General features: G+C 34.8%; 2 non-coding genes across 2 annotated transcripts; both read left to right on the forward strand.

Moving 5' to 3' along the window:
- The first annotated feature begins 3948 nt into the window (after window positions 1-3948).
- Window positions 3949-4022, forward strand: TRNAN-AUU (transfer RNA asparagine (anticodon AUU)). Its single transcript has one exon. It is a non-coding gene; the product is annotated as a tRNA-Asn (tRNA).
- Window positions 4023-8617: 4595 nt separating this feature from the next.
- On the forward strand, window positions 8618-8691 carry TRNAN-AUU (transfer RNA asparagine (anticodon AUU)). The gene has a single exon. It is a non-coding gene; the product is annotated as a tRNA-Asn (tRNA).
- Window positions 8692-24073: the final 15382 nt, after the last annotated feature.

A 24073-nucleotide genomic window follows, 5' to 3' on the forward strand; every position in this document is an offset into this window, starting at 1 on the left:
AATTACCATTTTAATAATAGGGTAAAGAAAATGAAGTGGATTTTTGAAAGAAAACAATACTGTCAATATACTATTAAAACAAATTAAAATGGAAAAAGTTATTGTACTTTAAGTAAAAATAAAAGAGACAAAATATCAATCCCAGTTTTGGATTACTTTAATTAACAAAAAAAAAATGCATATAGCAGAGGATAGTTTCAATCTGCTTACCTCTGGGTTATGGGCCCAGCATGCTTCCATTGCAGTACTCTGCTGCACATGTAAGTTCAAGAGATCCTGAAGCACTCACTCATCATGGGAAAGTACCAATGTGTTTCTTCGTTGGTTGATGGAAGAAACATCTTACAAAAACTCTCCAGATTATTGACTTTTTAAAGTTTTTCTAGGAAACGTTTTAGATGAATGCTTATTAGCCTTTGTCAGTATGGACTTTTGCAAAGTGTCTCTGTGGCGCAATCAGTTAGTATGTACGGCTATTAACCAAAAGGTTGGTGGTTCAATCCCACCCAGGGACCTAATTGACCTTGTTATCAGATTTTGGTGATCTTTAAGTAGACAAGTCAAAATTTCAAACCCCCTGTTATGGTGTAGGGTACCTGGCCTTCTCTGATGTAATCAGAGTTAGATTTGATTCAGTGATTTTATAAAAACAGCTAGGAAGCACAATTTAGCAGTGGGTTGCAGAGAAAAAAAATATGCTGGCAGAAAAATCCAATTGAGTGATTAAACAGCTCTTTATTTTCTGGCTTTATTTTTATGCTAACAAATTTGTTCTCTGAAAAGTGTCCACAAAGCCAAGTCTCTGATTAACACCTTTGTAAGGATGGTTTTTCACCTATTACTAAATTAAACTTGCTTCATTGGAAAGGCAGCAAGATGCATCCTCATTTCAATGTTTACTGAAATAATACAGGTTGACACCAGGAAACATTAACGCCACTGCATCCTTGCTGCTTTCTCATGTGGAAGTCTGTTTAATGTGAAAACAAGGTGATATCTAATTAGCACACAGGTAAGGAATTAAGAAAATCTTTATTTAAGGGTGAAGGTGTTTCTCACAAAATCGTTGCCCCAATGCATCATTGAAATTCAAGCTGGAAAGATGATTTTAATATATCACTTGTACATTTTGTATTGCTCTTCTGGTGACAATGTAGTTTGTTTTTGTCAATTACCATTTTAATAATAGGGTAAAGAAAATTAAGTGGATTTTTGAAAGAAAACAATACTGTCAATATACTATTAAAACAAATTAAAATGGTAAAAGTTATTGTACTTTAAGTAAAAATAAAAGAGCCAAAATATCAATCCCAGTTTTGGATTACTTTAATTAACAAACAAAAAAATGCATATAGCAGAGGATAATTTCAATCTGCCTACCTCTGGGTTATGGGCCCAGCATGCTTCCATTGCTGTACTCTGCTGCACATGTAAGTGCAAGAGATTCTGAAGCACTCACTCATCATGGGAAAGTACCAATGTGTTTCTTCGTTGGTTGATAGAAGAAACATCTTACAAAAACTCTCCAGATTATTGACTTTTTTAAGTTTTTCTAGGAAACGTTTTAGATGAATGCTTATTAGCATTTGTCAGTATGTACTTTTAGCAAAGTGTCTCTGTGGCGCAATCAGTTAGTGTGTACGGCTATTAACCAAAAGGTTGGTGGTTCAATCCCACCCAGGGACGTAAATGACCTTGTTATCAGATTTTGGTGATCTTTAAGTAGACAAGTCAAATTTCATACCCCCTGTTATGGTGTAGGGTACCTGGCCTTCTCTGATGTAATCAGAGTTAGATTTGATTCAGTGATTTTATAAAAACATCTAGGAAGCACAATTTAGCAGTGGGTTGCAGAGAAAAAGAAATATGCTGGCAAAAAAACCAAATTGCGTGATTAAACAGCTCTTCATTTTCTGGCTTTATTTTTATGCTAACAAATTTGTTCTCTGAAAAGTGTCCACAAAGCCAAGTCTCTGATTAACACCTTTGTAGGGATGGTTTTTCACCTATTACTAAATTAAACTTGCTTCATTGGAAAGGCAGCAAGATGTATCCTCATTTCAATGTCTACAGAAATAATACAGGTTGACACCAGGAAACATTAATGCCACTGCACCCTTGCTGCTTTCTCATGTGGAAGTCTGTTTAATGTGAAAACAAGGTGATATCTAATTAGCACACAGGTAAGGAATTAAGAAAATCTTTATTTAAGGGTGAAGATGTTTCTCACAAAATCGTTGCCCCAATGCATCATTGAAATTCAAGCTGGAAAGATGATTTTAATATATCACTTGTACATTTTGTATTGCTCTTCTGGTGACAATGTAGTTTGTTTTTGTCAATTACCATTTTAATAATAGGATAAAGAAAATGAAGTGGATTTTTGAAAGAAAACAATACTGTCAATATACTATTAAAACAAATTAAAATGGTAAAAGTTATTGTACTTTAAGTAAAAATAAAAGAGACAAAATATCAATCCCAGTTTTGGATTACTTTAATTAACAAAAAAAAATGCATATAGCAGAGGATAGTTTCAATCTGCCTACCTCTGGGTTATGGGCCCAGCATGCTTCCATTGTAGTACTCTGCTGCACATGTAAGTGCAAGAGATCCTGAAGCACTCACTCATCATGGGAAAGTACCAATGTGTTTCTTCGTTGGTTGATGGAAGAAACATCTTACAAAAACTCTCCAGATTATTGACTTTTTAAAGTTTTTCTAGGAAACGTTTTAGATGAATGCTTATTAGCCTTTGTCAGTATGGACTTTTGCAAAGTGTCTCTGTGGCGCAATCAGTTAGTATGTACGGCTATTAACCATAAGGTTGGTGGTTCAATCCCACCCAGGGACCTAATTGACCTTGTTATCAGATTTTGGTGATCTTTAAGTAGACAAGTCAAAATTTCAAACCCCCTGTTATGGTGTAGGGTACCTGGCCTTCTCTGATGTAATCAGAGTTAGATTTTATTCAGTGATTTTATAAAAACAGCTAGGAAGCACAATTTAGCAGTGGGTTGCAGAGAAAAAAAATATGCTGGCAGAAAAATCCAATTGAGTGATTAAATAGCTCTTCATTTTCTGGCTTTATTTTTATGCTAACAAATTTGTTCTCTGAAAAGTGTCCACAAAGCCAAGTCTCTGATTAACACCTTTGTAAGGATGGTTTTTCACCTATTACTAAATTAAACTTGCTTCATTGGAAAGGCAGCAAGATGCATCCTCATTTCAATGTCTACTGAAATAATACAAGTTGACACCAGGAAACATTAACGCCACTGCATCCTTGCTGCTTTCTCATGTGGAAGTCTGTTTAATATGAAAACAAGGTGATATCTAATTAGCACACAGGTAAGGAATTAAGAAAATCTTTATTTAAGGGTGAAGATGTTTCTCACAAAATCGTTGCCCCAATGCATCATTGAAATTCAAGCTGGAAAGATGATTTTAATATATCACTTGTACATTTTGTATTGCTCTTCTGGTGACAATGTAGTTTGTTTTTGTCAATTACCATTTTAATAATAGGGTAAAGAAAATGAAGTGGATTTTTGAAAGAAAACAATACTGTCAATATACTATTAAAACAAATTAAAATGGTAAAAGTTATTGTACTTTAAGTAAAAATAAAAGAGCAATAATATCAATCCCAGTTTTGGATTACTTTAATTAACAAAAAAAATGCATATAGCAGAGGATAGTTTCAATCTGCCTACCTCTGGGTTATGGGCCCAGCATGCTTCCATTGCAGTACTCTGCTGCCCATGTAAGTGCAAGAGATCCTGAAGCACTCACTCATCATGGGAAAGTACCAATGTGTTTATTCGTTGGTTGATGGAAGAAACATCTTACAAAAACTCTCCAGATTATTGATTTTTTAATGTTTTTCTAGGAAACGTTCTAGATGTATGCTTATTAGCCTTTGTCAGTATGTACTTTTTGCAAAGTGTCTCTGTGGCGCAATCGGTTAGTGTGTTTGGCTATTAACCAAAAGGTTGGTGGTTCAATCCCACCCAGGGACGTAATTAACCTTGTGATCAGATTTTGGTGATATTTAAGTAGACAAGTCAAAATTTCAAACCTCCTCTTATGGTGTAGGGTACATGGCCTTCTCTGATGTAATCAGAGTTAGATTTGATTCAGTGATTTTATAAAAAACAGCTAGGAAGCACAATTTAGCAGTGGGTTGCAGAGAAAAAAAATATGCTGGCAGAAAAATCCAATTGAGTGATTAAACAGCTCTTCATTTTCTGGCTTTATTTTTATGCTAACAAATTTGTTCTCTGAAAAGTGTCCACAAAGCCAAGTCTCTGATTAACACCTTTGTAAGGATGGTTTTTCACCTATTACTAAATTAAAGTTGCTTCATTGGAAAGGCAGCAAGATGCATCCTCATTTCAATGTCTACTGAAATAATACAAGTTGACACCAGGAAACATTAACGCCACTGCATCCTTGCTGCTTTCTCATGTGGAAGTCTGTTTAATGTGAAAACAAGGTGATATCTAATTAGCACACAGGTAAGGAATTAAGAAAATCTTTATTTAAGGGTGAAGATGTTTCTCACAAAATCGTTGCCCCAATGCATCATTGAAATTCAAGCTGGAAAGATGATTTTAATATATCACTTGTACATTTTGTATTGCTCTTCTGGTGACAATGTAGTTTGTTTTTGTCAATTACCATTTAATAATAGGGTAAAGAAAATTAAGTGGATTTTTGAAAGACAACAATACTGTCAATATACTATTAAAACAAATTAAAATGGTAAAAGTTATTGTACTTTAAGTAAAAATAAAAGAGCCAAAATATCAATCCCAGTTTTGGATTACTTTAATTAACAACAAAAAAAGCATACAGCAGAAGATAGTTTCAATCTGTCTACCTCTGGGTTATGGGTCCAGCATGCTTCCATTGCTGTACTCTGCTGCACATGTAAGTGCAAGAGATCCTGAAGCACTCACTCATCACGGGAAAGTACCAATGTGTTTCTTCGTTGGTTGATGGAAGAAACATCTTACAAAAACTCTCCAGATTATTGACTTTTTAAAGTTTTGCTAGGAAACGTTTTAGATGAATGCTTATTAGCCTTTGTCAGTATGGACTTTTGCAAAGTGTCTCTGTGGCGCAATCAGTTAGTATGTACGGCTATTAACCAAAAGGTTGGTGGTTCAATCCCACCCAGGGACCTAATTGACCTTGTTATCAGATTTTGGTGATCTTTAAGTAGACAAGTCAAAATTTCAAACCCCGTGTTATGGTGTAGGGTACTTGGCCTTCTCTGATGTAATCAGAGTTAGATTTGATTCAGTGATTTTATAAAAACAGCTAGGAAGCACAATTTAGCAGTGGGTTGCAGAGAAAAAAAACATGCTGGCAGAAAAATCCAATTGAGTGATTAAACAGCTCTTTATTTTCTGGCTTTATTTTTATGCTAACAAATTTGTTCTCTGAAAAGTGTCCACAAAGCCAAGTCTCTGATTAACACCTTTGTAAGGATGGTTTTTCACCTATTACTAAATTAAACTTGCTTCATTGGAAAGGCAGCAAGATGCATCCTCATTTCAATGTCTACTGAAATAATACAGGTTGACACCAGGAAACATTAACGCCACTGCATCCTTGCTGCTTTCTCATGTGGAAGTCTGTTTAATATGAAAACAAGGTGATATCTAATTAGCACACAGGTAAGGAATTAAGAAAATCTTTATTTAAGGGTGAAGATGTTTCTCACAAAATCGTTGCCCCAATGCATCATTGAAATTCAAGCTGGAAAGATGATTTTAATATATCACTTGTACATTTTGTATTGCTCTTCTGGTGACAATGTAGTTTGTTTTTGTCAATTACCATTTTAATAATAGGGTAAAGAAAATGAAGTGGATTTTTGAAAGAAAACAATACTGTCAATATACTATTAAAACAAATTAAAATGGTAAAAGTTATTGTACTTTAAGTAAAAATAAAAGAGCCAAAATATCAATCCCAGTTTTGGATTACTTTAATTAACAAAAAAAAATGCATATAGCAGAGGATAGTTTCAATCTGCCTACCTCTGGGTTATGGGCCCAGCATGCTTCCATTGCAGTACTCTGCTGCACATGTAAGTGCAAGAGATCCTGAAGCACTCACTCATCATGGGAAAGTACCAATGTGTTTCTTCGTTGGTTGATGGAAGAAACATCTTACAAAAACTCTCCAGATTATTGACTTTTTAAAGTTTTTCTAGGAAACGTTTTAGATGAATGCTTATTAGCCTTTGTCAGTATGAACTTTTGCAAAGTGTCTCTGTGGCGCAATCAGTTAGTATGTACGGCTATTAACTAAAAGGTTGGTGGTTCAATCCCACCCAGGGACCTAATTGACCTTGTTATCAGATTTTGGTGATCTTTAAGTAGACAAGTCAAATTTCATACCCCCTGTTATGGTGTAGGGTACCTGGCCTTCTCTGATGTAATCAGAGTTAGATTTGATTCAGTGATTTTATAAAAACATCTAGGAAGCACAATTTAGCAGTGGGTTGCAGAGAAAAAGAAATATGCTGGCAAAAAAATCAAATTGCGTGATTAAACAGCTCTTTATTTTCTGGCTTTATTTTTATGCTAACAAATTTGTTCTCTGAAAAGTGTCCACAAAGCCAAGTCTCTGATTAACACCTTTGTAGGGATGGTTTTTCACCTATTACTAAATTAAACTTGCTTCATTGGAAAGGCAGCAAGATGCATCCTCATTTCAATGTCTACTGAAATAATACAGGTTGACACCAGGAAACATTAACGCCACTGCATCCTTGCTGCTTTCTCATGTGGAAGTCTGTTTAATGTGAAAACAAGGTGATATCTAATTAGCACACAGGTAAGGAATTAAGAAAATCTTTATTTAAGGGTGAAGATGTTTCTCACAAAATTGTTGACCCAATGCATCATTGAAATTCAAGCTGGAAAGATGATTTTAATATATCACTTGTACATTTTGTATTGCTCTTCTGGTGACAATGTAGTTTTTTTTGTCAATTACCATTTTAATAATAGGGTAAAGAAAATTAAGTGGATTTTTGAAAGAAAACTATACTGTCAATATACTATTAAAACAAATTAAAATGGTAAAAGTTATTGTACTTTAAGTAAAAATAAAAGAGCAAAAATATCAATCCCAGTTTTGATTACTTAAATTAACAAAAAAAAATGCATATAGCAAAGGATAGTTTCAATCTGCCTACCTCTGGGTTATGGGTCCAGCATGCTTCCATTGCAGTACTCTGCTGCACATGTAAGTGCAAGAGATCCTGAAGCACTCACTCATCATGGGAAAGTACCAATGTGTTTATTCATTGGTTGATGGAAGAAACATCTTACAAAAACTCTCCAGATTATTGATTTTTTAATGTTTTTCTAGGAAACGTTCTAGATGTATGCTTATTAGCCTTTGTCAGTATGTACTGTTTGCAAAGTGTCTCGGTGGCGCAATCGGTTAGTGTGTTCGGCTATTAACCAAAAGGTTGGTGGTTCAATCCCACCCAGGGACATAATTGACCTTGTGATCACATTTTGGTGATATTTAAGTAGACAAGTCAAAATTTCAAACCCCCTCTTATTGTGTAGGGTACCTGGCCTTCTCTGATGTAATCAGAGTTAGATTTGATTCAGTGATTTTATAAAAAACAGCTAGGAAGCACAATTTAGCAGTGGGTTGCAGAGAAAAAAAATATGCTGGCAGAAAAATCCAATTGAGTGATTAAACAGCTCTTCATTTTCTGGCTTTATTTTTATGCTAACAAATTTGTTCTCTGAAAAGTGTCCACAAAGCCAAGTCTCTGATTAACACCTTTGTAAGGATGGTTTTTCACCTATTACTAAATTAAACTTGCTTCATTGGAAAGGCAGCAAGATGCATCCTCATTTCAATGTCTACTGAAATAATACAGGTTGACACCAGGAAACATAAACGCCACTGCATCCTTGCTGCTTTCTCATGTGGAAGTCTGTTTAATGTGAAAACAAGGTGATATCTAATTAGCACACAGGTAAGGAATTACGAAAATCTTTATTTAAGGGTGAAGATGTTTCTCACAAAATTGTTGCCCCAATGCATCATTGAAATTCAAGCTGGAAAGATGATTTTAATATATCACTTGTACATTTTGTATTGCTCTTCTGGTGACAATGTAGTTTTTTTGTCAATTACCATTTTAATAACAGGGTAAAGAAAATTAAGTGGATTTTTGAAAGAAAACTATACTGTCAATATACTATTAAAACAAATTAAAATGGTAAAAGTTTTTGTACTTTAAGTAAAAATAAAAGAGCAAAAATATCAATCCCAGTTTTGATTACTTAAATTAACAAAAAAAATGCATATAGCAAAGGATAGTTTCAATCTGCCTACCTCTGGGTTATGGGTCCAGCATGCTTCCATTGCAGTACTCTGCTGCCCATGTCAGTGCAAGAGATCCTGAAGCACTCACTCATCATGGGAAAGTACCAATGTGTTTATTCGTTGGTTGATGGAAGAAACATCTTACAAAAACTCTCCAGATTATTGATTTTTTAATGTTTTTCTAGGAAACGTTCTAGATGTATGCTTATTAGCCTTTGTCAGTATGTACTTTTTGCAAAGTGTCTCTGTGGCGCAATCGGTTAGTGTGTTTGGCTATTAACCAAAAGGTTGGTGGTTCAATCCCACCCAGGGACGTAATTAACCTTGTGATCAGATTTTGGTGATATTTAAGTAGACAAGTCAAAATTTCAAACCCCGTGTGATGGTGTAGGGTACCTGGCCTTCTCTGATGTAATCAGAGTTAGATTTGATTCAGTGATTTTATAAAAACAGCTAGGAAGCACAATTTAGCAGTGGGTTGCAGAGAAAAAAAATATGCTGGCAGAAAAATCCAATTGAGTGATTAAACAGCTCTTTATTTTCTGGCTTTATTTTTATGCTAACAAATTTGTTCTCTGAAAAGTGTCCACAAAGCCAAGTCTCTGATTAACACCTTTGTAAGGATGGTTTTTCACCTATTACTAAATTAAACTTGCTTCATTGGAAAGGCAGCAAGATGCATCCTCATTTCAATGTCTACTGAAATAATACAGGTTGACACCAGGAAACATTAACGCCACTGCATCCTTGCTGCTTTCTCATGTGGAAGTCTGTTTAATGTGAAAACAAGGTGATATCTAATTAGCACACAGGTAAGGAATTAAGAAAATCTTTATTTAAGGGTGAAGATGTTTCTCACAAAATCGTTGCCCCAATGCATCATTGAAATTCAAGCTGGAAAGATGATTTTAATATATCACTTGTACATTTTGTATTGCTCTTCTGGTGACAATGTAGTTTGTTTTTGTCAATTACCATTTAATAATAGGGTAAATAAAATTAAGTGGATTTTTGAAAGACAACAATACTGTCAATATACTATTAAAACAAATTAAAATGGTAAAAGTTATTGTACTTTAAGTAAAAATAAAAGAGCCAAAATATCAATCCCAGTTTTGGATTACTTTAATTAACAACAAAAAAAGCATACAGCAGAAGATAGTTTCAATCTGTCTACCTCTGGGTTATGGGTCCAGCATGCTTCCATTGCTGTACTCTGCTGCACATGTAAGTGCAAGAGATCCTGAAGCACTCACTCATCACGGGAAAGTACCAATGTGTTTCTTCGTTGGTTGATGGAAGAAACATCTTACAAAAACTCTCCAGATTATTGACTTTTTAAAGTTTTGCTAGGAAACGTTTTAGATGAATGCTTATTAGCCTTTGTCAGTATGGACTTTTGCAAAGTGTCTCTGTGGCGCAATCAGTTAGTATGTACGGCTATTAACCAAAAGGTTGGTGGTTCAATCCCACCCAGGGACCTAATTGACCTTGTTATCAGATTTTGGTGATCTTTAAGTAGACAAGTCAAAATTTCAAACCCCCTGTTATGGTGTAGGGTACTTGGCCTTCTCTGATGTAATCAGAGTTAGATTTGATTCAGTGATTTTATAAAAACAGCTAGGAAGCACAATTTAGCAGTGGGTTGCAGAGAAAAAAAACATGCTGGCAGAAAAATCCAATTGAGTGATTAAACAGCTCTTTATTTTCTGGCTTTATTTTTATGCTAACAAATTTGTTCTCTGAAAAGTGTCCACAAAGCCAAGTCTCTGATTAACACCTTTGTAAGGATGGTTTTTCACCTATTACTAAATTAAACTTGCTTCATTGGAAAGGCAGCAAGATGCATCCTCATTTCAATGTCTACTGAAATAATACAGGTTGACACCAGGAAACATTAACGCCACTGCATCCTTGCTGCTTTCTCATGTGGAAGTCTGTTTAATATGAAAACAAGGTGATATCTAATTAGCACACAGGTAAGGAATTAAGAAAATCTTTATTTAAGGGTGAAGATGTTTCTCACAAAATCGTTGCCCCAATGCATCATTGAAATTCAAGCTGGAAAGATGATTTTAATATATCACTTGTACATTTTGTATTGCTCTTCTGGTGACAATGTAGTTTGTTTTTGTCAATTACCATTTTAATAATAGGGTAAAGAAAATGAAGTGGATTTTTGAAAGAAAACAATACTGTCAATATACTATTAAAACAAATTAAAATGGTAAAAGTTATTGTACTTTAAGTAAAAATAAAAGAGCCAAAATATCAATCCCAGTTTTGGATTACTTTAATTAACAAAAAAAAATGCATATAGCAGAGGATAGTTTCAATCTGCCTACCTCTGGGTTATGGGCCCAGCATGCTTCCATTGCAGTACTCTGCTGCACATGTAAGTGCAAGAGATCCTGAAGCACTCACTCATCATGGGAAAGTACCAATGTGTTTCTTCGTTGGTTGATGGAAGAAACATCTTACAAAAACTCTCCAGATTATTGACTTTTTAAAGTTTTTCTAGGAAACGTTTTAGATGAATGCTTATTAGCCTTTGTCAGTATGAACTTTTGCAAAGTGTCTCTGTGGCGCAATCAGTTAGTATGTACGGCTATTAACTAAAAGGTTGGTGGTTCAATCCCACCCAGGGACCTAATTGACCTTGTTATCAGATTTTGGTGATCTTTAAGTAGACAAGTCAAATTTCATACCCCCTGTTATGGTGTAGGGTACCTGGCCTTCTCTGATGTAATCAGAGTTAGATTTGATTCAGTGATTTTATAAAAACATCTAGGAAGCACAATTTAGCAGTGGGTTGCAGAGAAAAAGAAATATGCTGGCAAAAAAATCAAATTGCGTGATTAAACAGCTCTTTATTTTCTGGCTTTATTTTTATGCTAACAAATTTGTTCTCTGAAAAGTGTCCACAAAGCCAAGTCTCTGATTAACACCTTTGTAGGGATGGTTTTTCACCTATTACTAAATTAAACTTGCTTCATTGGAAAGGCAGCAAGATGCATCCTCATTTCAATGTCTACTGAAATAATACAGGTTGACACCAGGAAACATTAACGCCACTGCATCCTTGCTGCTTTCTCATGTGGAAGTCTGTTTAATGTGAAAACAAGGTGATATCTAATTAGCACACAGGTAAGGAATTAAGAAAATCTTTATTTAAGGGTGAAGATGTTTCTCACAAAATTGTTGACCCAATGCATCATTGAAATTCAAGCTGGAAAGATGATTTTAATATATCACTTGTACATTTTGTATTGCTCTTCTGGTGACAATGTAGTTTTTTTTGTCAATTACCATTTTAATAATAGGGTAAAGAAAATTAAGTGGATTTTTGAAAGAAAACTATACTGTCAATATACTATTAAAACAAATTAAAATGGTAAAAGTTATTGTACTTTAAGTAAAAATAAAAGAGCAAAAATATCAATCCCAGTTTTGATTACTTAAATTAACAAAAAAAAAATGCATATAGCAAAGGATAGTTTCAATCTGCCTACCTCTGGGTTATGGGTCCAGCATGCTTCCATTGCAGTACTCTGCTGCACATGTAAGTGCAAGAGATCCTGAAGCACTCACTCATCATGGGAAAGTACCAATGTGTTTATTCATTGGTTGATGGAAGAAACATCTTACAAAAACTCTCCAGATTATTGATTTTTTAATGTTTTTCTAGGAAACGTTCTAGATGTATGCTTATTAGCCTTTGTCAGTATGTACTGTTTGCAAAGTGTCTCGGTGGCGCAATCGGTTAGTGTGTTCGGCTATTAACCAAAAGGTTGGTGGTTCAATCCCACCCAGGGACATAATTGACCTTGTGATCACATTTTGGTGATATTTAAGTAGACAAGTCAAAATTTCAAACCCCCTCTTATTGTGTAGGGTACCTGGCCTTCTCTGATGTAATCAGAGTTAGATTTGATTCAGTGATTTTATAAAAAACAGCTAGGAAGCACAATTTAGCAGTGGGTTGCAGAGAAAAAAAATATGCTGGCAGAAAAATCCAATTGAGTGATTAAACAGCTCTTCATTTTCTGGCTTTATTTTTATGCTAACAAATTTGTTCTCTGAAAAGTGTCCACAAAGCCAAGTCTCTGATTAACACCTTTGTAAGGATGGTTTTTCACCTATTACTAAATTAAACTTGCTTCATTGGAAAGGCAGCAAGATGCATCCTCATTTCAATGTCTACTGAAATAATACAGGTTGACACCAGGAAACATAAACGCCACTGCATCCTTGCTGCTTTCTCATGTGGAAGTCTGTTTAATGTGAAAACAAGGTGATATCTAATTAGCACACAGGTAAGGAATTACGAAAATCTTTATTTAAGGGTGAAGATGTTTCTCACAAAATTGTTGCCCCAATGCATCATTGAAATTCAAGCTGGAAAGATGATTTTAATATATCACTTGTACATTTTGTATTGCTCTTCTGGTGACAATGTAGTTTTTTTGTCAATTACCATTTTAATAACAGGGTAAAGAAAATTAAGTGGATTTTTGAAAGAAAACTATACTGTCAATATACTATTAAAACAAATTAAAATGGTAAAAGTTTTTGTACTTTAAGTAAAAATAAAAGAGCAAAAATATCAATCCCAGTTTTGATTACTTAAATTAACAAAAAAAATGCATATAGCAAAGGATAGTTTCAATCTGCCTACCTCTGGGTTATGGGTCCAGCATGCTTCCATTGCAGTACTCTGCTGCCCATGTCAGTGCAAGAGATCCTGAAGCACTCACTCATCATGGGAAAGTACCAATGTGTTTCTTCGTTGGTTGATGGAAGAAACATCTTACAAAAACTCTCCAGATTATTGACTTTTTAAAGTTTTTCTAGGAAACGTTTTAGATGAATGCTTATTAGCCTTTGTCAGTATGAACTTTTGCAAAGTGTCTCTGTGGCGCAATCAGTTAGTATGTACGGCTATTAACTAAAAGGTTGGTGGTTCAATCCCACCCAGGGACCTAATTGACCTTGTTATCAGATTTTGGTGATCTTTAAGTAGACAAGTCAAATTTCATACCCCCTGTTATGGTGTAGGGTACCTGGCCTTCTCTGATGTAATCAGAGTTAGATTTGATTCAGTGATTTTATAAAAACATCTAGGAAGCACAATTTAGCAGTGGGTTGCAGAGAAAAAGAAATATGCTGGCAAAAAAATCAAATTGCGTGATTAAACAGCTCTTTATTTTCTGGCTTTATTTTTATGCTAACAAATTTGTTCTCTGAAAAGTGTCCACAAAGCCAAGTCTCTGATTAACACCTTTGTAGGGATGGTTTTTCACCTATTACTAAATTAAACTTGCTTCATTGGAAAGGCAGCAAGATGCATCCTCATTTCAATGTCTACTGAAATAATACAGGTTGACACCAGGAAACATTAACGCCACTGCATCCTTGCTGCTTTCTCATGTGGAAGTCTGTTTAATGTGAAAACAAGGTGATATCTAATTAGCACACAGGTAAGGAATTAAGAAAATCTTTATTTAAGGGTGAAGATGTTTCTCACAAAATTGTTGACCCAATGCATCATTGAAATTCAAGCTGGAAAGATGATTTTAATATATCACTTGTACATTTTGTATTGCTCTTCTGGTGACAATGTAGTTTTTTTTGTCAATTACCATTTTAATAATAGGGTAAAGAAAATTAAGTGGATTTTTGAAAGAAAACTATACTGTCAATATACTATTAAAACAAATTAAAATGGTAAAAGTTATTGTACTTTAAGTAAAAATAAAAGAGCAAAAATATCAATCCCAGTTTTGATTACTTAAATTAACAAAAAAAAATGCATATAGCAAAGGATAGTTTCAATCTGCCTACCTCTGGGTTATGGGTCCAGCATGCTTCCATTGCAGTACTCTGCTGCACATGTAAGTGCAAGAGATCCTGAAGCACTCACTCATCATGGGAAAGTACCAATGTGTTTATTCATTGGTTGATGGAAGAAACATCTTACAAAAACTCTCCAGATTATTGATTTTTTAATGTTTTTCTAGGAAACGTTCTAGATGTATGCTTATTAGCCTTTGTCAGTATGTACTGTTTGCAAAGTGTCTCGGTGGCGCAATCGGTTAGTGTGTTCGGCTATTAACCAAAAGGTTGGTGGTTCAATCCCACCCAGGGACATAATTGACCTTGTGATCACATTTTGGTGATATTTAAGTAGACAAGTCAAAATTTCAAACCCCCTCTTATTGTGTAGGGTACCTGGCCTTCTCTGATGTAATCAGAGTTAGATTTGATTCAGTGATTTTATAAAAAACAGCTAGGAAGCACAATTTAGCAGTGGGTTGCAGAGAAAAAAAATATGCTGGCAGAAAAATCCAATTGAGTGATTAAACAGCTCTTCATTTTCTGGCTTTATTTTTATGCTAACAAATTTGTTCTCTGAAAAGTGTCCACAAAGCCAAGTCTCTGATTAACACCTTTGTAAGGATGGTTTTTCACCTATTACTAAATTAAACTTGCTTCATTGGAAAGGCAGCAAGATGCATCCTCATTTCAATGTCTACTGAAATAATACAGGTTGACACCAGGAAACATAAACGCCACTGCATCCTTGCTGCTTTCTCATGTGGAAGTCTGTTTAATGTGAAAACAAGGTGATATCTAATTAGCACACAGGTAAGGAATTACGAAAATCTTTATTTAAGGGTGAAGATGTTTCTCACAAAATTGTTGCCCCAATGCATCATTGAAATTCAAGCTGGAAAGATGATTTTAATATATCACTTGTACATTTTGTATTGCTCTTCTGGTGACAATGTAGTTTTTTTGTCAATTACCATTTTAATAATAGGGTAAAGAAAATGAAGTGGATTTTTGAAAGAAAACAATACTGTCAATATACTATTAAAACAAATTAAAATGGTAAAAGTTATTGTACTTTAAGTAAAAATAAAAGAGACAAAATATCAATCCCAGTTTTGGATTACTTTAATTAACAAAAAAAATGCATATAGCAGAGGATAGTTTCAATCTGCCTACCTCTGGGTTATGGGCCCAGCATGCTTCCATTGCAGTACTCTGCTGCACATGTAAGTGCAAGAGATCCTGAAGCACTCACTCATCATGGGAAAGTACCAATGTGTTTCTTCGTTGGTTGATGGAAGAAACATCTTACAAAAACTCTCCAGATTATTGACTTTTTAAAGTTTTTCTAGGAAACGTTTTAGATGAATGCTTATTAGCCTTTGTCAGTACGTACTTTTGCAAAGTGTCTCTGTGGCGCAATCAGTTAGTATGTATGGCTATTAACCAAAAGGTTGGTGGTTCAATCCCACCCAGGGACCTAATTGACCTTGTTATCAGATTTTGGTGATCTTTAAGTAGACAAGTCAAAATTTCAAACCCCCTGTTATGGTGAAGGGTACCTGGCCTTCTCTGATGTTATCAGAGTTAGATTTGATTCAGTGATTTTATAAAAACAGCTAGGAAGCACAATTTAGCAGTGGGTTGCAGAGAAAAAAAATATGCTGGCAGAAAAATCCAATTGAGTGATTAAACAGCTCTTTATTTTCTGGCTTTATTTTTATGCTAACAAATTTGTTCTCTGAAAAGTGTCCACAAAGCCAAGTCTCTGATTAACACCTTTGTAAGGATGGTTTTTCACCTATTACTAAATTAAACTTGCTTCATTGGAAAGGCAGCAAGATGCATCCTCATTTCAATGTCTACTGAAATAATACAGGTTGACACCAGGAAACATTAACGCCACTGCATCCTTGCTGCTTTCTCATGTGGAAGTCTGTTTAATGTGAAAACAAGGTGATATCTAATTAGCACACAGGTAAGGAATTAAGAAAATCTTTATTTAAGGGTGAAGATGTTTCTCACAAAATCGTTGCCCCAATGCATCATTGAAATTCAAGCTGGAAAGATGATTTTAATATATCACTTGTACATTTTGTATTGCTCTTCTGGTGACAATGTAGTTTGTTTTTGTCAATTACCATTTTAATAATAGGGTAAAGAAAATTAAGTGGATTTTTGAAAGAAAACAATACTGTCAATATACTATTAAAACAAATTAAAATGGTAAAAGTTATTGTACTTTAAGTAAAAATAAAAGAGCCAAAATATCAATCCCAGTTTTGGATTACTTTAATTAACAAACAAAAAAATGCATATAGCAGAGGATAGTTTCAATCTGCCTACCTCTGGGTTATGGGCCCAGCATGCTTCCATTGCTGTACTCTGCTGCACATGTAAGTGCAAGAGATCCTGAAGCACTCACTCATCATGGGAAAGTACCAATGTGTTTCTTCGTTGGTTGATAGAAGAAACATCTTACAAAAACTCTCCAGATTATTGACTTTTTTAAGTTTTTCTAGGAAACGTTTTAGATGAATGCTTATTAGCATTTGTCAGTATGTACGTTTAGCAAAGTGTCTCTGTGGCGCAATCAGTTAGTGTGTACGGCTATTAACCAAAAGGTTGGTGGTTCAATCCCACCCAGGGACGTAATTGACCTTGTTATCAGATTTTGGTGATCTTTAAGTAGACAAGTCAAATTTCATACCCTCTGTTATGGTGTAGGGTACCTGGCCTTCTCTGATGTAATCAGAGTTAGATTTGATTCAGTGATTTTATAAAAACATCTAGGAAGCACAATTTAGCAGTGGGTTGCAGAGAAAAAGAAATATGCTGGCAAAAAAACCAAATTGCGTGATTAAACAGCTCTTCATTTTCTGGCTTTATTTTTATGCTAACAAATTTGTTCTCTGAAAAGTGTCCACAAAGCCAAGTCTCTGATTAACACCTTTGTAGGGATGGTTTTTCACCTATTACTAAATTAAACTTGCTTCATTGGAAAGGCAGCAAGATGTATCCTCATTTCAATGTCTACTGAAATAATACAGGTTGAACCCAGGAAACATTAACGCCACTGCATCCTTGCTGCTTTCTAATGTGGAAGTCTGTTTAATGTGAAAACAAGGTGATATCTAATTAGCACACAGGTAAGGAATTAAGAAAATCTTTATTTAAGGGTGAAGATGTTTCTCACAAAATCGTTGCCCCAATGCATCATTGAAATTCAAGCTGGAAAGATGATTTTAATATATCACTTGTACATTTTGTATTGCTCTTCTGGTGACAATGTAGTTTGTTTTTGTCAATTACCATTTTAATAATAGGGTAAAGAAAATGAAGTGGATTTTTGAAAGAAAACAATACTGTCAATATACTATTAAAACAAATTAAAATGGTAAAAGTTATTGTACTTTAAGTAAAAATAAAAGAGACAAAATATCAATCCCAGTTTTGGATTACTTTAATTAACAAAAAAAATGCATATAGCAGAGGATAGTTTCAATCTGCCTACCTCTGGGTTATGGGCCCAGCATGCTTCCATTGCAGTACTCTGCTGCACATGTAAGTGCAAGAGATCCTGAAGCACTCACTCATCATGGGAAAGTACCAATGTGTTTCTTCGTTGGTTGATGGAAGAAACATCTTACAAAAACTCTCCAGATTATTGACTTTTTAAAGTTTTTCTAGGAAACGTTTTAGATGAATGCTTATTAGCCTTTGTCAGTATGGACTTTTGCAAAGTGTCTCTGTGGCGCAATCAGTTAGTATGTACTGCTATTAACCATAAGGTTGGTGGTTCAATCCCACCCAGGGACCTAATTGACCTTGTTATCAGATTTTGGTGATCTTTAAGTAGACAAGTCAAAATTTCAAACCCCCTGTTATGGTGTAGGGTACCTGGCCTTCTCTGATGTAATCAGAGTTAGATTTGATTCAGTGATTTTATAAAAACATCTAGGAAGCACAATTTAGCAGTGGGTTGCAGAGAAAAAGAAATATGCTGGCAAAAAAAACAAATTGCGTGATTAAACAGCTCTTCATTTTCTGGCTTTATTTTTATGCTAACAAATTTGTTCTCTGAAAAGTGTCCACAAAGCCAAGTCTCTGATTAACACCTTTGTAGGGATGGTTTTTCACCTATTACTAAATTAAACTTGCTTCATTGGAAAGGCAGCAAGATGTATCCTCATTTCAATGTCTACTGAAATAATACAGGTTGACACCAGGAAACATTAACGCCACTGCATCCTTGCTGCTTTCTAATGTGGAAGTCTGTTTAATGTGAAAACAAGGTGATATCTAATTAGCACACAGGTAAGGAATTAAGAAAATCTTTATTTAAGGGTGAAGATGTTTCTCACAAAATCGTTGCCCCAATGCATCATTGAAATTCAAGCTGGAAAGATGATTTTAATATATCACTTGTACATTTTGTATTGCTCTTCTGGTGACAATGTAGTTTGTTTTTGTCAATTACCATTTTAATAATAGGGTAAAGAAAATGAAGTGGATTTTTGAAAGAAAACAATACTGTCAATATACTATTAAAACAAATTAAAATGGTAAAAGTTATTGTACTTTAAGTAAAAATAAAAGAGACAAAATATCAATCCCAGTTTTGGATTACTTTAATTAACAAAAAAAAATGCATATAGCAGAGGATAGTTTCAATCTGCCTACCTCTGGGTTATGGGCCCAGCATGCTTCCATTGCAGTACTCTGCTGCACATGTAAGTGCAAGAGATCCTGAAGCACTCACTCATCATGGGAAAGTACCAATGTGTTTCTTCGTTGGTTGATGGAAGAAACATCTTACAAAAACTCTCCAGATTATTGACTTTTTAAAGTTTTTCTAGGAAACGTTTTAGATGAATGCTTATTAGCCTTTGTCAGTATGGACTTTTGCAAAGTGTCTCTGTGGCGCAATCAGTTAGTATGTATGGCTATTAACCAAAAGGTTGGTGGTTCAATCCCACCCAGGGACCTAATTGACCTTGTTATCAGATTTTGGTGATCTTTAAGTAGACAAGTCAAAATTTCAAACCCCCTGTTTTGGTGTAGGGTACCTGGCCTTCTCTGATGTTATCAGAGTTAGATTTGATTCAGTGATTTTATAAAAACAGCTAGGAAGCACAATTTAGCAGTGGGTTGCAGAGAAAAAAAATATGCTGGCAGAAAAATCCAATTGAGTGATTAAACAGCTCTTTATTTTCTGGCTTTATTTTTATGCTAACAAATTTGTTCTCTGAAAAGTGTCCACAAAGCCAAGTCTCTGATTAACACCTTTGTAAGGATGGTTTTTCACCTATTACTAAATTAAACTTGCTTCATTGGAAAGGCAGCAAGATGCATCCTCATTTCAATGTCTACTGAAATAATACAGGTTGACACCAGGAAACATTAACGCCACTGCATCCTTGCTGCTTTCTCATGTGGAAGTCTGTTTAATGTTAAAACAAGGTGATATCTAATTAGCACACAGGTAAGGAATTAAGAAAATCTTTATTTAAGGGTGAAGATGTTTCTCACAAAATCGTTGCCCCAATGCATCATTGAAATTCAAGCTGGAAAGATGATTTTAATATATCACTTGTACATTTTGTATTGCTCTTCTGGTGACAATGTAGTTTGTTTTTGTCAATTACCATTTTAATAATAGGGTAAAGAAAATGAAGTGGATTTTTGAAAGAAAACAATACTGTCAATATACTATTAAAACAAATTAAAATGGTAAAAGTTATTGTACTTTAAGTAAAAATAAAAGAGACAAAATATCAATCCCAGTTTTGGATTACTTTAATTAACAAAAAAAATGCATATAGCAGAGGATAGTTTCAATCTGCCTACCTCTGGGTTATGGGCCCAGCATGCTTCCATTGCAGTACTCTGCTGCACATGTAAGTGCAAGAGATCCTGAAGCACTCACTCATCATGGGAAAGTACCAATGTGTTTCTTCGTTGGTTGATGGAAGAAACATCTTACAAAAACTCTCCAGATTATTGACTTTTTAAAGTTTTTCTAGGAAACGTTTTAGATGAATGCTTATTAGCCTTTGTCAGTATGGACTTTTGCAAAGTGTCTCTGTGGCGCAATCAGTTAGTATGTACTGCTATTAACCATAAGGTTGGTGGTTCAATCCCACCCAGGGACCTAATTGACCTTGTTATCAGATTTTGGTGATCTTTAAGTAGACAAGTCAAAATTTCAAACCCCCTGTTATGGTGTAGGGTACCTGGCCTTCTCTGATGTAATCAGAGTTAGATTTGATTCAGTGATTTTATAAAAACATCTAGGAAGCACAATTTAGCAGTGGGTTGCAGAGAAAAAGAAATATGCTGGCAAAAAAAACAAATTGCGTGATTAAACAGCTCTTCATTTTCTGGCTTTATTTTTATGCTAACAAATTTGTTCTCTGAAAAGTGTCCACAAAGCCAAGTCTCTGATTAACACCTTTGTAGGGATGGTTTTTCACCTATTACTAAATTAAACTTGCTTCATTGGAAAGGCAGCAAGATGTATCCTCATTTCAATGTCTACTGAAATAATACAGGTTGACACCAGGAAACATTAACGCCACTGCATCCTTGCTGCTTTCTAATGTGGAAGTCTGTTTAATGTGAAAACAAGGTGATATCTAATTAGCACACAGGTAAGGAATTAAGAAAATCTTTATTTAAGGGTGAAGATGTTTCTCACAAAATCGTTGCCCCAATGCATCATTGAAATTCAAGCTGGAAAGATGATTTTAATATATCACTTGTACATTTTGTATTGCTCTTCTGGTGACAATGTAGTTTGTTTTTGTCAATTACCATTTTAATAATAGGGTAAAGAAAATGAAGTGGATTTTTGAAAGAAAACAATACTGTCAATATACTATTAAAACAAATTAAAATGGTAAAAGTTATTGTACTTTAAGTAAAAATAAAAGAGACAAAATATCAATCCCAGTTTTGGATTACTTTAATTAACAAAAAAAAATGCATATAGCAGAGGATAGTTTCAATCTGCCTACCTCTGGGTTATGGGCCCAGCATGCTTCCATTGCAGTACTCTGCTGCACATGTAAGTGCAAGAGATCCTGAAGCACTCACTCATCATGGGAAAGTACCAATGTGTTTCTTCGTTGGTTGATGGAAGAAACATCTTACAAAAACTCTCCAGATTATTGACTTTTTAAAGTTTTTCTAGGAAACGTTTTAGATGAATGCTTATTAGCCTTTGTCAGTATGGACTTTTGCAAAGTGTCTCTGTGGCGCAATCAGTTAGTATGTATGGCTATTAACCAAAAGGTTGGTGGTTCAATCCCACCCAGGGACCTAATTGACCTTGTTATCAGATTTTGGTGATCTTTAAGTAGACAAGTCAAAATTTCAAACCCCCTGTTATGGTGTAGGGTACCTGGCCTTCTCTGATGTTATCAGAGTTAGATTTGATTCAGTGATTTTATAAAAACAGCTAGGAAGCACAATTTAGCAGTGGGTTGCAGAGAAAAAAAATATGCTGGCAGAAAAATCCAATTGAGTGATTAAACAGCTCTTTATTTTCTGGCTTTATTTTTATGCTAACAAATTTGTTCTCTGAAAAGTGTCCACAAAGCCAAGTCTCTGATTAACACCTTTGTAAGGATGGTTTTTCACCTATTACTAAATTAAACTTGCTTCATTGGAAAGGCAGCAAGATGCATCCTCATTTCAATGTCTACTGAAATAATACAGGTTGACACCAGGAAACATTAACGCCACTGCATCCTTGCTGCTTTCTCATGTGGAAGTCTGTTTAATGTTAAAACAAGGTGATATCTAATTAGCACACAGGTAAGGAATTAAGAAAATCTTTATTTAAGGGTGAAGATGTTTCTCACAAAATCGTTGCCCCAATGCATCATTGAAATTCAAGCTGGAAAGATGATTTTAATATATCACTTGTACATTTTGTATTGCTCTTCTGGTGACAATGTAGTTTGTTTTTGTCAATTACCATTTTAATAATAGGGTAAAGAAAATTAAGTGGATTTTTGAAAGAAAACAATACTGTCAATATACTATTAAAACAAATTAAAATGGTAAAAGTTATTGTACTTTAAGTAAAAATAAAAGAGACAAAATATCAATCCCAGTTTTGGATTACTTTAATTAACAAAAAAAAATGCATATAGCAGAGGATAGTTTCAATCTGCCTACCTCTGGGTTATGGGCCCAGCATGCTTCCATTGCAGTACTCTGCTGCACATGTAAGTGCAAGAGATCCTGAAGCACTCACTCATCATGGGAAAGTACCAATGTGTTTCTTCGTTGGTTGATGGAAGAAACATCTTACAAAAACTCTCCAGATTATTGACTTTTTAAAGTTTTTCTAGGAAACGTTTTAGATGAATGCTTATTAGCCTTTGTCAGTATGGACTTTTGCAAAGTGTCTCTGTGGCGCAATCAGTTAGTATGTACGGCTATTAACCAAAAGGTTGGTGGTTCAATCCCACCCAGGGACCTAATTGACCTTGTTATCAGATTTTGGTGATCTTTAAGTAGACAAGTCAAAATTTCAAACCCCCTGTTATGGTGTAGGGTACCTGGCCTTCTCTGATGTTATCAGAGTTAGATTTGATTCAGTGATTTTATAAAAACAGCTAGGAAGCACAATTTAGCAGTGGGTTGCAGAGAACAAAAATATGCTGGCAGAAAAATCCAATTGAGTGATTAAACAGCTCTTTATTTTCTGGCTTTATTTTTATGCTAACAAATTTGTTCTCTGAAAAGTGTCCACAAAGCCAAGTCTCTGATTAACACCTTTGTAAGGATGGTTTTTCACCTATTACTAAATTAAACTTGCTTCATTGGAAAGGCAGCAAGATGCATCCTCATTTCAATGTCTACTGAAATAATACAGGTTGACACCAGGAAACATTAACGCCACTGCATCCTTGCTGCTTTCTCATGTGGAAGTCTGTTTAATGTGAAAACAAGGGGGGTAATTCCAAGTTGATCGCAGCAGGATTTTTGTTAGCAATTGGGCAAAACCATGTGCACTGCAGGGGAGGCAGATATAACATGTGCAGAGAGAGTTAGATTTGGGTGTGGTGAGTTCAATCTGCAATCTAAATTGCAGTGTAAAAATAAAGCAGCCAGTATTTACCCTGCACAGAAATAAAATAACCCACCCAAATCTAACTCTTTCTGCACATGTTATATCTGCCTCCCCTGCAGTGCACATGGTTTTGCCCAATTGCTATCAAAAATCCTGCTGCGATCAACTTGGAATTACCCCCAAGGTGATATCTAATTAGCACACAGGTAAGGAATTAAGAAAATCTTTATTTAAGGGTGAAGATGTTTCTCACAAAATCGTTGCCCCAATGCATCATTGAAATTCAAGCTGGAAAGATGATTTTAATATATCACTTGTACATTTTGTATTGCTCTTCTGGTGACAATGTAGTTTGTTTTTGTCAATTACCATTTTAATAATAGGGTAAAGAAAATTAAGTGGATTTTTGAAAGAAAACTATACTGTCAATATACTATTAAAACAAATTAAAATGGTAAAAGTTATTGTACTTTAAGTAAAAATAAAAGAGCCAAAATATCAATCCCAGTTTTGGATTACTTTAATTAACAAACAAAAAAATGCATATAGCAGAGGATAGTTTCAATCTGCCTACCTCTGGGTTATGGGCCCAGCATGCTTCCATTGCTGTACTCTGCTGCACATGTAAGTGCAAGAGATCCTGAAGCACTCACTCATCATGGGAAAGTACCAATGTGTTTCTTCGTTGGTTGATAGAAGAAACATCTTACAAAAACGCTCCAGATTATTGACTTTTTTAAGTTTTTCTAGGAAACGTTTTAGATGAATGCTTAT

Source organism: Pseudophryne corroboree, unplaced genomic scaffold, assembly GCF_028390025.1.
Source record: "Pseudophryne corroboree isolate aPseCor3 unplaced genomic scaffold, aPseCor3.hap2 scaffold_387, whole genome shotgun sequence".
NCBI lineage: Eukaryota > Metazoa > Chordata > Amphibia > Anura > Myobatrachidae > Pseudophryne > Pseudophryne corroboree.